Source organism: Tetranychus urticae, chromosome 1, assembly GCF_039701765.1.
Source record: "Tetranychus urticae isolate SD_2017Ah chromosome 1, NJAU_TeUrti_SD_1.0, whole genome shotgun sequence".
Classification (NCBI taxonomy): domain Eukaryota; kingdom Metazoa; phylum Arthropoda; class Arachnida; order Trombidiformes; family Tetranychidae; genus Tetranychus; species Tetranychus urticae.
The window spans coordinates 23,311,729-23,329,388 of record NC_142958.1 but is presented as its reverse complement, the minus strand read 5'-3'; the positions used below and the strand labels follow the sequence as shown (position 1 = coordinate 23,329,388).

Genomic DNA, 17,660 nt, shown 5'->3' with positions numbered 1-17,660 from the left:
TCCAAACAGTGCCCAGTGTCACAGCTAATATTAGGTAAACCAGAAAATTTTCAACCTCTGACTGCAATTATATTTCAAACGATCATATGAATATGGTAAAATTTATTAGAAACTTTTTAGACCTTTTACTCTAATAATTAAACAATATTTGCTCTTTGATTGTCACCTAATTTCACAATGAAAATATTGATCAAGATACTTGAATCTTGGTTTAATTAATTTGGGTTTAACTAATCTTGGTTTTTTGCAAGTAAATTGAATTGTCGATTGTAAATTATCAACTATCGAGAATTGCAAAATGTTAGCATCGATCGAGAGCTAGAAGCTCATGTAATCCCTGAAAATTGGAAAGAATCCTTCTCTTTGGAAATTCAATGTTAAAATTCTGATTATCATTGAATAACTTTTTCACTTTTTTGCCTCTCTTTAATTGCGCCATCTAACGTCTTAAAGAGTATATTGAACCGTTAATCACTTGTTTCGGAGGCTATCCTTAAACCGAAGTTTGAATTTCAATTTACATCTCAGTTTAATCAATGATTGTTATCATTTTGATGCGATTTACCGTTATTTTATATTGTAATTAATAAATGGAATGTTCATTGGAATGATTTTGTATGTAGTGAATCAATTAAACGAGTTAACTGATTTAATTAACCTTTACCCCAATCGTTGAATTTGCTGCTTTCTTACTGTTTTGCTATTGTGTTTTTACCTTAACCATATTATTGCAATTGTGTTCTGGATTAATTATTGGGTGATGTGATCAGTGATTGAATAATACTCTGTTTTACTGATTACTTGTTGAGGGAAGGAGAACAGATTAATCAATAATATCAATCAACCATCCACCTCCACTCCTCCTTATGAAAGTTGTCCCTATAGCCACATGTAATCATAGCTTTCTAAGCTATTGAGCCTATCCCTTGCTTTTTACATTTCAATTAGATCCCAATCCAAGTTTAATCAGAGAAACTTTATTACGAACAGTAAAAAAACATGATCAAAAAACAATTAAGCTTACAGAAAAACAACTAAATCTTTAATTTCTATTCCTTACAGAGTTCACTTTCCATTGCTCAACACAATCCCCGCAATACTTCATTGGATTCGCAATCGTTTCACTTTCCAATCAATGGTCAACCTAAAAGTGGATCCAGCAAAGTCAATGACTTGTCAGATGAAACACCAATCAACAAATGAAGCTACCAAAAATTACAAAACAACACTAAACTTGTCTTGATTTTTACCCGTAATGAAACACCAAGCTTACAATGGCCAATGGGTTGATGGTAATTAGTTAATGAATTAGCTGGTTCAATTGGAAACACAAACAAATCTAAATTGATGAATGATTTTAATCATCATTTGATCACGAATAAGGAAAAAAAGGAAAACAAATTAAAGAATAAAGCCCTGAAAAAGCAATTCTTGACGGTAGTCGATACAACATGGACTCTTCTTAACCAGAAAGCAAACTCGGCACAACAAAAGGGTTACTTGGTTGATTACCTTATTATGTTTACAAATTTTTCTTTATTTTAACCTTAGGTTGATTGTTATTTGATATTGAGAGTTAATTAATGGACAAGAGATGCTAAACAAACTAGTATTCAAGTTATCAAGCTTATCAAGAAAAACGTTTGCATTAACGTTGGTCCATCTTGCTTTTTTGTGTGTGTGTTTTCAAAATATTAGCTCAAGTTATCTTCATCATTTAAATGGTTTATACACGGTTTGACCTCTCATAATAACAAAAACTGATCCTCATCCTCATCATCCTCATTATCATCATTGAAGACATTAATAGTTTTAATATTTACAGTGAAGAAACCTGTTATCAACATTATTACCATAAGTGCGAGTATGAAGCTTGAAAAGCAACTCCAAAGTAATGTATCCAAGATTGAATCTTATCAATTATCAAATTGTGCTTAATCAATACAAAAAGATTAAGTGTGATTGTTTCAAGCCATTTTTCATGGGCTTGGTTCAAATTAATCCACAATTTATCCCTTCAATGTTTCACTTTGATCGTACAAATCAATTGATAATTAGCAAATTGAAAGCAACAAAAAGGTTAAAACAAAAACCTGATTTTTTGTTTGCTTTTATTAAAACATTCACTCTTGCTTTGTTATTAATTGATTATCTCACTTGAAACAATCACAATTTTACCATTAATCCAGCAAATCCAATCAGATGGATTCAATTATGATTAATGATGGTAAGAAGTGACTTCAAGATTTGAAGCTGTCCTAACCGAAAAGTGAATGCCAATTAGATATACATTTTTGCATTGACTTGTTTCAATTAATAGATTCCTGAAATTTAAATTATCTTCCGGTAAAACAGCATTTTTGCTAAATTTAAATTAACAAGTCAATTTTAAGATCAATTTTTCATATTAACAAAATAAGTTTCAATGTTAACCTTCAACCTTATCAAATAATAGCTATTCACTTGTAACTTAATTGGGCTTCTCTCCAACCGTTAACTGTAAATTGTAAAATTAACCAATTCTCTCCTTCCCAAGCCTAAGGTAAATTAACCTCAGGTTAGTTAAGGTTTACTAGTTAATCAAGAGTTGGAAATGAGCAAAATGAGTAAAAACTGGTTAAAATAAATCATAATTTGATCTTCATTCAACAGGTTAACCTTAACTTGCTTTCCTTCCAATAATTTATCAATAGTAAATGATTAAGGTTATTTCAATGCTAGATTCACAATTTTCAAATTATCTAATTTCAAACAGTTCAATTGTCTTACACTATTTTATTGATTAAAAATTGGTTAAATCGAAATGTAAAATAATTGTTGCTAAATGCTTCACAATTGATCATTTAAGTAGATTTGATCGTGTTTTAGCAACTCAATTTCAATTCTTATTGGTACAAGATTTTTTGCTCAGAATTTATAAAGAGATTGATTAGGTTAATTCAGCGATTAAATGAAGATGAAACTAAATCAACAAAATAAGGTTGTGCGAGGAACCAAATGTATTTCAAGGCTTACTTGTTATAATTTATTCACATTTGTGTTTGTATTAAAATATTAACGAAATCATGATTTACAATACTATTTGCAAATGATTTACTTCAATTGTACTGAGGTTCACATGAAAAAAATCTCAAAAAATCAGGTGAATCAAGTGAAATAAGGAAAAGTGTGATTATGAAAAAGTAAGGATTAAAAGTGAAGGTAAAATGATGAGAAATCAGACAAGACTGGAATTGAATCAAGGAAGAATTAAAGTTAATCAGGAGATGTAAAAAGATGACAGAAAAGTGATTAACGAATAGCAAGAATGTTTGTATTTGAGGAAAAGAGTTCACATGTGATTGTAATTAATAAAGATAATGTAAAAATCAGAAGTGATTAAAAAACGCAAATGGCATTTACAACAAATTGATTGAAAAAAGGTAAACATTTTGAGCACAAAAAACAGTAATGTTATTGCTATTGTTGACCATTGTAGGGCTACAAATCAAATAAATTGCTCTTGATGTGGACAATTGCCATTTCCTTTCAAGGAGTACATTTGTTGATTGTTGTCTACAATAAAAGTGAAAGTATTAAATTATAATGATGGTGGCTGGTTGATGAGTATTACTTGTGAATTTAAGGATTGGATGTAAAGCAATTGTTTCCCGTAAACTTGATAACTTGTTTATGTATTGTTGTTAATGTTCAATTGTTGGTGAGGGAAACAGCACAATTTACGGATTTCCATCCATCTTTTCTCCCTTTGATTGTTTTAATTTGATTGGAGAGTGAAATTTTCATTATGGCATTTCTCACCACAATCCCATTTGTGATCAAAACGGTGATCCAAATCGTAATCCAAATTGTAATCCGAGTCTGTCTATAAGAGTAAAAAATGGAAATTTTAAGTTAGATTGAAAATATATCAATTTGATTTAGAGGTGAGAGTGAAAATCAATGAAACGAGACAATCACATTCAATTCAAGTTGGTCAATTAGAAGGAAGATGATTATGTATGGTTAGAGGGGACAACATTATAATCATATGAATACAGTTGTATTAGCCATCACCCAAAATCACAATTAAATACAAACTTCCGGACAAAAGTAACACTTACCATTAAATTTTAAGTAATCCTGAATTTTACACTAAATAGGTAATGATTATAATTATTCATTATTATACTTTGATTATGATTTTCACTGATCATTTTTAGGTGAATGGTGTCAACCAATTGACAAGCTTGAAAAGGTTTGCACTTGAACAAGGTTCAAAGTTGACTGGATGGACTTGATTGAAGGTTAATTAATAATTTACTTTCATTATCCAAAGGTTTTAAGAGTAGATTGATTGACAGTTGATAATGACAATTGAAAACAATGATAAAAATTAATATCATAATAACGAGAAAAATGGAGTGAAAAATATAATAACTGGCAAGCAACCTTTCATGTATAACTGTGACTAAGGGTCAGCTGGTTAGGATTGATTTGGCGCGACTCTTAACTTGAAGATTAATCAAATTAATTCTCAGATAATTTGATAGATTTCAATTTCTTGTTAACAATATTACAATCTCAATAAAATTAATTAGTTGCTTCAATTTTTGGTTAGTTTGCATAATTTTTAGGATATACTTGTTGATCTATCGCATGTACGGAACTGTGTTTCTGCATGTAAATCAGTGTAATACCCAATTCACATGCAAACTTTACGATTTAGCTTAGCAAGCTGGTTACAATTAAGGATTAAGGTGGATGATGAAAGGTTAATTTCTCAGGTTAACAAAACAATTTACAGGATAAACAGTAACCATTTTAGATGATTAAAGATAATGATTGCAATGATGTCTTCCTATCGTGATTCAAATGAACTCCTTTAATGGCTATTTCTCAGGCTAAAAGGATTAAGCTTCACTTAAATTTTGTTACCAAAATTCGTAATCGGTAACATTGTATGATTTTAATTGAAAATAAACACAGATTTAAGGTAATAAAATTGAAGATTTGCAATTGAATAATCATATTAATCAAATTGAGTGAAAATAAATTTACTTGAATTTAAATTGAAAAAAGCGCTCAAATCATTTCTAGTTTTAAATGTAACACTTAACTGCCATTTCTGTTGTCAAGAAGCTATCGCAAGTCTTAAAACAAGCCTTCTATTTTTGATTGTGATAAAGTGTTTCTAAAACAAAATCAAGTTAGTTTGTTGAATAATTATTTTTACGTGGTCAACGGGTAATTGACCTTCCTTCTTGATGATGGTCACTGTCTGGTCTTCAGCGTTTCGATTATGGTTATATTTATCAAAACTGTTTTTTCCTTTTTTTGCTATTAATCTCACCTAACCTGGTTCACTAGCCTTTCCATTTGTTTGCTTTGTTTATTATAATATGTTCATGTGTGTGTGTGTTTATACTTGATTGTAAAGTTAAAAATTATTAGTTAATCAGGCAAAAATTTGCTAAACAAAATTGTAACCATTAAGAGTTAAAGGTAAGCTTGTTTTGTGATCATCATTGTTAACAGGAAAGGATTGGTGAAGGTCGCTTTCATTATCTTTCAAATTATTCAAATTCAATGAGCTTCATTCACGATGTTTGAATACAGTTTATCGCTTAGAGATGTTAAAGATGATTTGAATTGACCTTTTGGTCAATCAAACATTTTATAAACCATCTGATTTAGTAATTTACTAATCACGAAAACTTTCACTATTAACTTTGTATAAAAGTGATTTATTTTATTACACTTTAAATCGGACACAAATCATTGTTAATTCATAAGTGATTCAGAAAGTGTTGCAGATTTAATTGAGCATATTTAATGGTTGAAAGTGTGCATTGAGTTGATTGATTGTAGTCTCAAACTAGATGTTGGATGCTGTAATTATTGAGGAAGATGATTGAATTGTCATTTAAGAAAAAATTAAAGCCTTTTGTTTTCTATTGACGATGAAAGATTTCTTTTGTTGGACAATTTGCTGATTGTTAAGGTAGATGGTGAATACAATTTCTGTTGTTTAGTTGAGACAATTGTTTTTGTATGTTAAAAATGTAACAATTGATTTGAATATTAAAATAAGCTAATCTAATCCTTTAGTTTCAATCAAAACACAAATAGAAGTGGATTGTGAATATAAATAATGAAGACCAGAAGATGAAATCTGTAAAGATTTGGCTTATTGTTGATGATTTGATTGACAATCAATGTATGTCATCTTAGATGAGTAATAATGAAACGATTAAGTGTATTAAATTTGGTAAAACGAAGTAAAATGTGAAAAAAGAAAGTAAAATTAAATGCATTTTCCCTTGAAAGTTAACCATTGAGTCTCCCATAGTAAGGCTTTTTGGTAAACCATGTTCTGGTTACCCAAATATTTGGATTAACCTTCGCGAAAAGGTTAAATCATAATAATGTTGATGATGAGGATGATAAGGATAAATGTGAATATGAAGAGAGATGATGATTAGAAAGAGGAAGATTGTAAAGGAGGTGAGGTTAAACAGTAAAAAGTTGAAGATGAAAAAAATGGCTTTCAACTTTCAATGTGGTCAACCTTTTTTTGAATCATTGGTTTTTTGCCTCCTTGATTATATCTTTGCTACCAGCAACAACAAAGTTGATTGTAATTAAAGGCACACCTAATTCTGGGTAAAATCTGAGCCAATAATTTGATGAAAATAGAAATTAAATTGTGAATTCAATTGGTGATGAGAATACGGCTGAATGGAAATGTGTTTTCCTTGAATTTCCAAAACACTTTGCATACTGAACCCCAAAAGGCTAACGTACAATTCATGCCTCGTACAATTGGTTTCAATCTTTGGTCAATCCTTGTAAATGTCGAACAATGGAGTAAATTTTTTCTGCAAAATTTAAGTTAATCATCATTGTAATCAAGCCAATTATGATCTGGATATGAACGATTTCTCCTTCCATTTTAATTCAATTTACGTGTGTTGCTGTTGCCAGATAACCAGAATTGTTAACGTTTGTAGTGTTGCCATACAATTTGCTCATTTATTATCATCATTTGTGGGTCCATTCAATTGAGGGATTACGATTTGATTAATTTAATCGTTGAGATAAGTGTTGAGCTTAAATAATATCTGATGAACAGCTTTTCATTGTGAATCCAAGTGTTTCTGTATGTTACTTTGCTCCAACAAAAATCTTATAACATTTGATTTTAAAAGGTCAGCAAAACGTTGATGTTGATGATGATTCATCATCATCTTAATGATTAAACATCAAAAAGGATGAAAAAAAGTAACATTAATTTACTCATTGATTAAAGAAAAATCAAGTTAAATGTCAACAAATATCACGATTTCTAAAAGTGAAGCTATCCAAGCAAAGCGTCCAAATAACGGTTAGATTAACTTGGCAACAGCGTGTAAGACTTTAAATGAATCGAGACCAAAAGTAGTCGCCGTTTTTGATTAACTTTTCACTTTCAAAATTAAATTGATTGGTTCATTGAGTGATAATCAAGAGTGCCAACAAATATGAAGTAATTTTTCAAATACCATTAGGAATAGTCAATATTTGCCATTTGATTTGGGTTGAAACGCAGAACGAAACCTGCCTTATAACAGCTACTGAACATTGTTGATGATATCAGACAATTTACACTATCATATAATAAAATCAATATTACCACGAAATAAGAGTTCAATGAAGCATCTTTCTTCACATAAATAACGATTAAATATCCAAAAATTGAATATAGATAACAGCATAAATTAATTGATGGACAGTGTAGAGGCAGAAACTGAGAGTGTAACTTTTTTCACATCATGAAACAAGATCAGAAAGTGGATCATGTATTGATTTAGAAGGAGTTAAATTAATAAATTTGATGTATTTAACGTTCAATTAACGGATCAATTGAATAAAAAACGTGCGACTAGAGGCTTGAAAATACAGCTACACGCTCAAAGAGGGAAACGGCTAAAGCACTCAGCTGACGATTTTTTGACAAAACTCTTCAAGGCAAAACTAAAAGTGTCTTCATTTGTCTTTTTTTAAAATAATTTTATTAATTACAGTTAACCAACTATGAATAAACATTTGTATCATTTATACAGTTAACATCATTAATAAATTCATTTATTATATCATTAAAAAGACATTTTAAATACATTTCAATTTGTTGTGTTTGATTTTAGATATATCGACTTTGACATCGATTAGATTCGGATATCTAGGATTCATTGATTTTTAAGACTTAAAGATAATCCATCATTCAATTGTATTGTGAAAATTAATTCATCTGTGTTGTTGATGTTTCAAATTGTTCAGCTTCTTTAATCGCGTCATCTTCATCGCTATCTTAATCGTTTTGCTATTAACAGCACGAAGTAAATTTAATCCTCTTGTATCTTGACCTGAATTTAGATTCCGCCTTTTGTCAATAAATATTTTTGAGGAAAAGACTTGGAATGCTTTTCGCTGTTCACATTTCATTTGACTTTCCTAATTGTTTACAATTTACTCATTCTATCTTTCACGAAATGATGACTTTTCTTCTTTCATTATTAATTCACATAACTGATGATCCTGATTGTTGGTGGTTCTGATTTTTGTGGTTTCTCCTGTTGGTCTCGCAAATTATTAGCTATTCAATCACAGTTTTCCCATCTAACCTTAATTAGATGTTTTCGTGTTCATCTCAAACCATTTAGACAACTTAGGAAGCCTTTATAATTTAATAGCAATCGCTATTAATGTTATTATTATTTTATTTATCATCATAACTGTGAGAATTTGATGAAAAAAAATTCCAAAATTGATTCGTCCAATCAATATTTCCATTCCTTTTGAGACAAGTTTCATTGCATCTTGTCCCTTGGATGGATCCAAATTAATCGTTTTACTTGGTTCATATTTTGTGATTGAAATGAAGTCAAGTACTGCTAATTATTACTACATAAATTTGATAAACATTCATCACTTTTTTGTCCGTTTTTTTCTGGTTTCGGCTCCATTTGAATAGTATCTGTTCCTTTTTTTCATGAACTATTAATAGCTGCTTTACAATTAAATTCAATGTTTAGAATTTGAGAAAAAAATCTCAGCATGAATGAAATGCAGACACAAAAAATGGTGAATTGTCAATAGACTTGTTGGGAAAATTTTTACAATCACAGTTATTTGATGGTAAATTAGCGTTGATAAGAAGAAGAAGATGGAAATGAGGCCATTTTTGGATATCTCAATAATATACATAATTAACAGTATAATGGACATTTCGAGGTGTATATAAACTTTGGATGCGTGATCTTTCAGCAGTGGTAGGTGCTGAAGATTTGGTTTTAACTCGGTTCGATAGAGAAAATGAAAAATTTTTGTTGGTTATTATTTCAGTGGCGACCAGATCAAAATTAGTGATTTATAGCAAAATTAGGAAAAGTGACCTTATGTATTTGTGCTCAATCTCTTTGAGACCATGTTGAACTAACGAAATTTTCTTTCCAATGGATTAATGCATAAGTTTTGATTCAGAGTTTTGATCAATGATTTGAGTTGTCTATTTCAAATCAATAGGAAAATCTTTAGATACACAATGTCAGAATCTGAAAGTAGACACTTTACCAGTGGTGATGTGCAAACAATCGCTTGCTTGTTCAATTAAACATCCACAACCAGAAAATTCAATTGAAATGAAGATTTTAGATGAAACAGTCCAAAAAACTCAGTTTTCGTTTACTTTGATGGCTTTCGTTAGCAAGTTATGCTACCATATCAAGACGTTTTATTCATTGATTTGGATTGTGCTTCTTGAATCTTCAGCCGAAATAAATTTCCTGGCTATAAATGTTTAATTGAAAAGCTGATTAATCAGCTGGTGTCACGTTTGTATCCACATTTTTATCGAATAGAGAAAAAACCAAATCTCTAGCGTCCACCAATGCTGAGCAATTGGCCTTCAAGAGTTGGCATAAGTCATTTAAACGCCCAGTTAATTGATAAGAAAATAATTTACTTGCGAGTTGCAGATCAGTTGATATTCAAGGGAAAATACTGAATTTTAATCATTGAGTTTTGAGTTGTCGATAAAACTGTTTCACGCTGAGTTTGGAATCCAAAGTCAATAAATATTACTTTAAATAATATTGCAATTAAGCATTTAACGCCTATTCTTGTTGTTCAACACAAACACGAGTCAACGGTATCTTTGCTTTCTAGGGCATTTAGTTGAAAGGGTCGCATCTGCAATGTGATTTTGCTGAATTGAAGCAGTAAAAAGACGACTGAAGGACTTATATTTAATTTAAACACTGCTATTGTTATTCAGATAATTAAGCTGAGTAAATCAGCAATTAATAAGCTCCATCTGTTGGTGAACATTGAAAGAAGGAATTGAAGAGGCTTTCTTTTTGTGACCTCAAGAAATCCAATTCATCACGTTTATTAATGTTAAATAAGTGTGGTAAATACAAATACGTAAATTATCGCAGCGCACAAATCATCAATACTCTAGAATATAAATAAAAAAGCATCTGAGTGATGGTTAACTTAATTGCAAAGTATCTAAATGAAAATTCAAAAGTAATGAACGCAATTTTATTTGTTTGTTGAACTGTTTTTCAAACAAAATGTTACAAAACTCTTAGGTATACTCTTAGGTCTACATACATTAAATAGACGTTTAGGCGAGAAATTGAAAGAGAGTCGAATAACAATGGAAATGAGTTTGAAGCCAGGGAATGGGTTTGCAATCGCACATTGCTGTTTATGAATACTCTGTTGAGCATTGATCGTGTTTTGCAACCGCACTTCAACATGGAAAGAGTAGTCTTTTATCTTGCCAACAGCGTCCGGTCTAATACTTTTGGACCCATAAAAATTGGATTGCATATTTGTGAAGCTTAACTCACCGTAGTACTCCAAATGATCATCCAGCTCGAAGAGTTTGCTATTGGAATGTGCAAGATTGTAATAAACTAGTTTAATTCATTCAAGCTTACTTTGTTTTATTGCAATGCGATTCATTGAACACCTTCGTGCTCCAGAAGGTAAGGTTTCTTTACAGGGAAATTATGTACTTCTATGCATTATTTTTTATTCCATTCAGCAGCCATCAAAGTTAAACATACGAATAGAATTACATGAGAGACAAGCTCATCGACATTTATATTTTTTTAATTATTCATCTCGTCAATTTACTCACATTCCGCCTCACAACAGTGTAGGAATTCACTTTGATTAGAACTGCCATTTATCCCGATGACAGTCCTGATGATGACAATATGTTTCATTCAGCTCGTGTTGGTCTCGTGGTGGAGCTCTTGGAGCTGAAAGCACTGCTAAAAAACAATCAATGAAGCTCTGGAGTCGGATAATAGCAATAGTAGTAGAGAATATTTTAAAAATTAAAATATTCAACATTTGCGCGAGCATTTTGAATGCTCAGGGGACGAGAATTTGTCTAGTACAAGCTAGAACCAGAAAAAAGCCAAATTAAAAGTCTTTGATTCTACATCTGCAGAATCTGAAGGATACAATGGATACAAATTGATATGGTGATGAATTTATTACTTTATTATCAATTTTAGGTTATTATAAGCTATAATTTATGAATTAATTCAGTCGGATTAGAGTGAATACTGATGTCGATTCGCTTGCCGAATAACATGCGCCATAAGGTTTATATCTGATTTATTCATTATTCCTAGCTACTATTTCGATTCTTGTCCAGATGATTGTTTCATTTCTGACAAAACTCATACTAAATTTCTGAATGTCTAAATCAATCTTCACAAATTGGTTTTTGTGAGAATTTATAATAATGAATTTGTCAACATCATTTCTGTACACCGTTTTACGGTTTATGTGTGTAAGACGTTTGATTAAAATCTTCTTGAGGATAGGTGATTGATCTTATACGCTCAATGAAAAAGATATGGAACTATGGAAATACATTTTAACTCAACCATTTGCAATTAGATTAACCCTTGGTTACTATCGCGATTTTGTCATGAGAAGTTATTTTCTTGAAACATACAAACACCTTTGAAACAACCTTCAATGAACAACCTTTTGAATAACTTTAGCTAAATCGGAAGAGTCTACTTCTCATCCTTTAATTACCGAATTAAAATCACAGTAAGAATATTTTTGTTAATATGTGAAAATACATAGAAAACATTTATTTATACACCGCTGAAGCGATTTCCTGCATCGCACTTACATAAGAGGGCGGAGCAATTACCAAATATTTTATTAGATACAAAATGAACGTACGATTAACCTTAAATATCAATGTTATCAAGTAAGATGTGAATAATCAATGAATCTAAATTGTGACCAAGATTTATCATTAAATTTCACTGTCAGAAGTCAACAAATCATGACGGATACATCGTTCATCTTTATACCGGGAGTATCAGTCAAATAGCCGGTTTTGAATCGCTAATAAATTTTTTGTCCTTTACTCGAATTTAAAAATTTAAAAATCCATATAGTCAATGAGTCAAAGTTTTGTTTTTGGTAACTTTCAAAGAAATGAATCTACAGGCGCAACACTGGCTCAAAGTCAAAAAAGCTCATTTTCAATGAAGGCTTCGTATATCGACTTCGAGTCATAGCTCGTGAGTGAAAGGAACCGGCTAGACGGAGTGCTAGACGGCTAGAAGCTTGTGACAACACCAATGGCGATCACTTTGAGCATATTTATGCGTAACTTCAAGTACTTCAAGTATTTCTCTACATTTTAATATTAAATACTCTAGCTTTTTCGTTCTATTTTGAAAATAAACCATATTCATATGCTGACCAGATTGATAGATGAATAACCAGATTCATCATAAAAATCAGAAGTCAGCAAATCATGACGGATACATGGTTCATCTTTATACAGGGTGACAATTCATAAGCGAGAGCTTTTTCAAAATAGCAGCCAAGCAGAACATGCATTGCCCCAATATTTTTCTGGGCATAAAGGACTCAAAGGTTAATTTTTAAGCTACTTTGCAGAAATTTGAGAATTTTGAAATTTCATTTGGATTCCAGATTTTCATCATTTTTCAGAATGTTTTTTTTTGTATATCGAATCCATTACCAGAATGAAAGTGTTTTGAGATCAAAATGTAGCTACCTGAGTACTTCCAAAAAAAGAATCGCTTCTCAATCTTGCAATTTAAATTTAAGCTGGAAAACATTGTGCTCTTAAGAAAACCCCATAGAAATTTAAAAATTTCCGAATTTCGGCAAAGTAGAGCAAAAAACTATGAGACCCTTATGCTGCAAAAAATATTTGGGCCAATACATGTACCTTTCGATTGTTATTTCGAAAAAGTGACTCGGTTGTGAATGGTCACCCTGTATATCGAAATATTTGCGACTCTCAATGCTTATTTATTAGACTTATTTGAGATATTTCAGACCATACATGAAAATCATTTGAGACACATTAAGTTGTAGAAACGAAATGTGACGTTCGTACGTACTTAGTACGAAAGCGGTCGCCAAAAAAAGATCTTCACCTCCATCATAGAGGGGCTTGATCTTATTATCTTATATTTGGTATAGAGTAATCATGAGAGCGTACTCAACAAGGACTCCCAGATGACAGCTAGGACTCGTTGCTGTTAAAATAATTTCAGACTGCATATTAAAGCCTTAATTGAAACAGGCACCCACGAAAATGGGGACAAAACAGAAACATATTCGGATGACTGGCAGCTAATCAGCGAAATTCATTGAAAAATTTGGAAGACCAGAGATCTGTCAGCTATTGTTCGAACAAGGAACATCAGACCGACCGGGGGAAGAGAGGAGCAAGCCTATTGTGTTTCATCATACTGTACGGATTGCCCTTACCGATATCCTAAGTCAGGCTCAGCATCTACCATCGTCCGGAACATAATGAAAAAAATGAATACTTTTTATCATTGTGTTAGCTGCGGAGCTGTTTAGGCAATGAAGGCTACCCTTACCCAACATTGGGAGATGAAACTTTGGAAAAGGCTGACGAAAAATGCCATTATGATGGTTGTGCTTGTGATGGCGAGTTCAAAAATGAAAAAGTTGAAATACTTATTGCACATGTTTTGGCAAACAATGTTTTGGTTGTGTGTGCTGCTTGCAACACAGGATTCATAGCGTTTGATGATTATGTTAATCATATTAATCCTGACTGCTTCAGCAACCGTCGAACGCTGATAAGACACAAGAATGTTAAATCTTCTTATTAATTATTCCTTCCCGATTTAACTTTTATTTAATAATTTCAGTTGATTTCAGTTTAACTTTTCATAATTTTTCAAGAAAGACATAAAATAAACATTTTTTGTATGATAAATGTTTCTTTAAGTTAAATTTAATTTGAGATTGCGTAACCTAACATTAGTTTCGGTGTCAGTTCGGCGCAGCAGTATTTCAACAGTAGAAACATACTACGGAAATCGTACAATGGTTTCGTATACTAGTAGTATACAAATACTACTGTTTTATTACAACAGTTTGCTGTATTAGACTGATTTGCGGGCAACAATGTCAATGATGGCTGATGGAGATGATAAAATGTTCTCTCATGGGAATACTATGAAAGGGACGATCATAGTGGGTGATTTTAATGCAGACATAGACCGGGACCACGACGCAATAGATCCAGAAGTCCGGAATAGTCCAGAAGACAACCACCTGAGGAACTTAATAGCTGAATTTAATTTAAAGGTAGTTTCAACTGGTCCGACTTTTTTTAATAATGACAAAGATGCAAAAAGGTTTGACTACATACTCAGTACTGAAAACATTTCGCTGAGAAAACGATTGATAAATTGGAAACAAAGTTTCGAACCACAGAGCGGTTTTTGTGAAACTCTGCTTTCGAGATGAGGCTATCCATTCAATTTCATTTGCTGAGCATAAGTGCGAAACATGGAGAGAACTTAGACGCACAGCGTATTGATCATATCGCTGCCAATTTTGAAACACCGCCATAAATGTAAAAAGTTTAATTATTTTTTAAATTATCTAATTATACCAAATAAAGAACAAGAAACACAAACCTTTTATGTTTATTTAAGTTTGACACTAGACCATATGAATAAATGAAGTTCGCGCTTTATTAGAGGATTTGTTTAACTTTTGTATGGGATTGGATTAAAATTACTGATTAATTTTCATAATTAGTTTAGTTTTATTTGCTTAAACATGTAATTGATGGCAAAAAAACATAAATTCATCTTTGTTGTCAGTTCAGCACAGTAGCATAAGAGTAGTATGTGTGTACTACAAAGATAATACTCTCAAAGTAGTATCAAAGTATTATGTGGTAATACAAAGATACTACTGTGGCTTTGCACTAAATAAACATAATTTATTTAATCTTGTTAGATAAATGTAATCATTTTTTAATTTAAATTGCGATTAGACAAGCATTTTAAAGTTACTTGAAATGGAAGAAAAAATGAAGCTTATTCCATAATGAAAATTGATTCGCAATTTTTTTCATTACTTTTCATGGGTATACACATTGGTATATGCTGTACTTATTAGCTATATGTAAACCAAATCTCATCTTTTCAAAATGTTTTTTACCTAAACTGAACTTTTGAAATGCAATAGATATTAGATAAACTAAACATGTCTAAAAACTTTAATCAGTTTAGTTTATTTGCTTCAGCATGTTATTGATGGCAAAAAACATGATCAGTCTTATTGATAGTTGATGGTGATTTTGTGTACGTAAATTTGGACTTTTCATGAAATGAAAGTTTTTAATTTTGTTCCAAGAGGATTTGATTTAGATCATTTTATTTGTGACTGTCTTCCTAACCAGTTTATTATTATCCCCCAAACAAATGGCCGAATACTTTAGGTATCTCAGTCACGAAATATCTTCAAATAAGTGAGGTAAGTTGGTATGAATTAATGTGATAGCGATCATTTGCTTATGTCATTGCACTTTGTCTGATGAATAGGTATCAATTCTAGAATGGAATATGAGTGACCTGATTATCCGAGGTGCTATGTCTTTTGACTTGGCCTTAAAAACCGAAATGAAAAAATTTGTCTCCATCGGAATGCTCTACAGCTCAATAGTAAACATTGTCTTACAAGGGAAGTAACCCAGCTGGTACGGGCAGATCAAAATGAAAGTGGATTTAATGGAAAGCCCGTGTCAGAAAACCCTTAATAACACTAATCTCGCAATGAGCAAATCGATCTAAAAAAAGTTACAGGGTCACAAATGTTTTGATCGCGGAGGTCAAAATGATTAGCAAATCGAATTTAAGAAGAATATTTATGTGAAATCAAATTATTTAGTTGTAAATGATAATGAGGAACCCAAATCTGGCTTCAGTTTTTCTCTTACATTTTTAATTTGCGAAAAAATCGAAAAAAACCATCAAAATGAACACCCGAAAAATATCTCGAAAAACTCAAATCTGAAAAAAAACTTCCTTTAAAAATAAACAAATGTATTTTGCATCATAAAATAATTTGATGTTTTCGGGTGTTCATTTTGATGGTTTTTTTCGATTTTTTCGCAAATTAAATATGTAAGAGAAAAACTGAAGCCAGATTTGGGTTCCTCATTATCATTTACAACTAAATAATTTGATTTCACAAAAATATTCTTCTGTAATTCGATTTTATGAATCATTTTGACCTCCGCGATCAAAACATTTGTGACCCTGTAACTTTTTTCAGATCGATTTGCTCATTGCGAGATTAGTGTTTTCAAGGGTTTTCTGACACGGGCTTTCCATCAAATCCGTTTTCATTTTGATCTGCCCGTACCAGCTGGGTTACTTCCCTTGTAAGAGTTCGACATGAAATTAATGACTGAACGAAATATTTATGTACTATGTATTACTCCCATCATAAATTTAGCTTAATTAATAATAAACCAAATTTTCATTTAAGGATTTAATCTGTGAATTCCTCCAGATCCGCTAGCACTCATCTCAACCTTTTGGTTTTGAATGAAATTCTACCGCTATAGATGCATATGTTACAATTTTTCATGACAATATGGCATGTTTACCGGCATGTTCAAGCCGTAACCCAAGCAGAGCTATGTTAAGAAGTTTTCATCACAAATCCAGCAAAGAAAATATATCTTCATAATTGAAAGATTATGTAGTTGAAGATGAATGATAAATTGAAAATCAAACTTTGAATGAAGATGGAATATGTCTTTATTTATGAGCAACTTTATCCGGATAATAAGAAAGTACACTAATCAACATTTTCATGAAACAATTACATGTCATTGATCGCAAAAAAATTTGTATCTCCGGTGTCGGTTCGGCACAGTAGTATCAAAGTAGTATTAGGTATCAAAGCGAATGCTAGTCAAAGATCTTGTTGTTGGAGCCACCTGGTTTCATAGTTGAAGAGGGCACTTGCTTGATGAATGTATTGTTTTGGGACACTAGAACTTTGGTCAAATAGTCCGTTGTAAGGTCGTTTTCAGGCAGACACAGAGAGCATCTCATAAGGGGGTTTTTCGGGTGAATTGGTTTCAATATCTAGGTTGGGAAGAAGCGTTTAGCTAAATCACAGAGCAATGACACAGATGATTTTCCATTCACTAAAATTAGGACTCTATTATTGTCAATTTTTGTGTCGCTTAATTCAGTTTCAGGTGAGATGAGTTGGTCTACAAGAAATGCGACGTGGTGTAAAGTGTTTTGATTATTTAGAGG

General features: G+C 31.5%; 2 long non-coding RNA genes across 3 annotated transcripts; one reads left to right on the top strand and one right to left on the bottom strand.

Moving 5' to 3' along the window:
• The first annotated feature begins 460 nt into the window (after window positions 1-460).
• Window positions 461-2,126, top strand: LOC149094794 (uncharacterized). Of its 2 annotated transcripts, none has more exons than XR_016200939.1 (2): window positions 461-615; window positions 1,063-2,126. It is a non-coding gene; the product is annotated as an uncharacterized LOC149094794 (long non-coding RNA). The 2 variants fall into 2 exon arrangements; XR_016200940.1 differs by having other exon boundaries at window positions 491-757.
• An 876-nt stretch (window positions 2,127-3,002) lies between these two features.
• On the bottom strand, window positions 3,003-4,438 carry LOC107362260 (uncharacterized). Its single transcript, XR_016200938.1, has 3 exons — window positions 4,104-4,438; window positions 3,614-3,865; window positions 3,003-3,555 (listed from the first exon to the last, which is right to left on the bottom strand). It is a non-coding gene; the product is annotated as an uncharacterized LOC107362260 (long non-coding RNA).
• Between the last annotated feature and the right edge of the window lie 13,222 nt (window positions 4,439-17,660).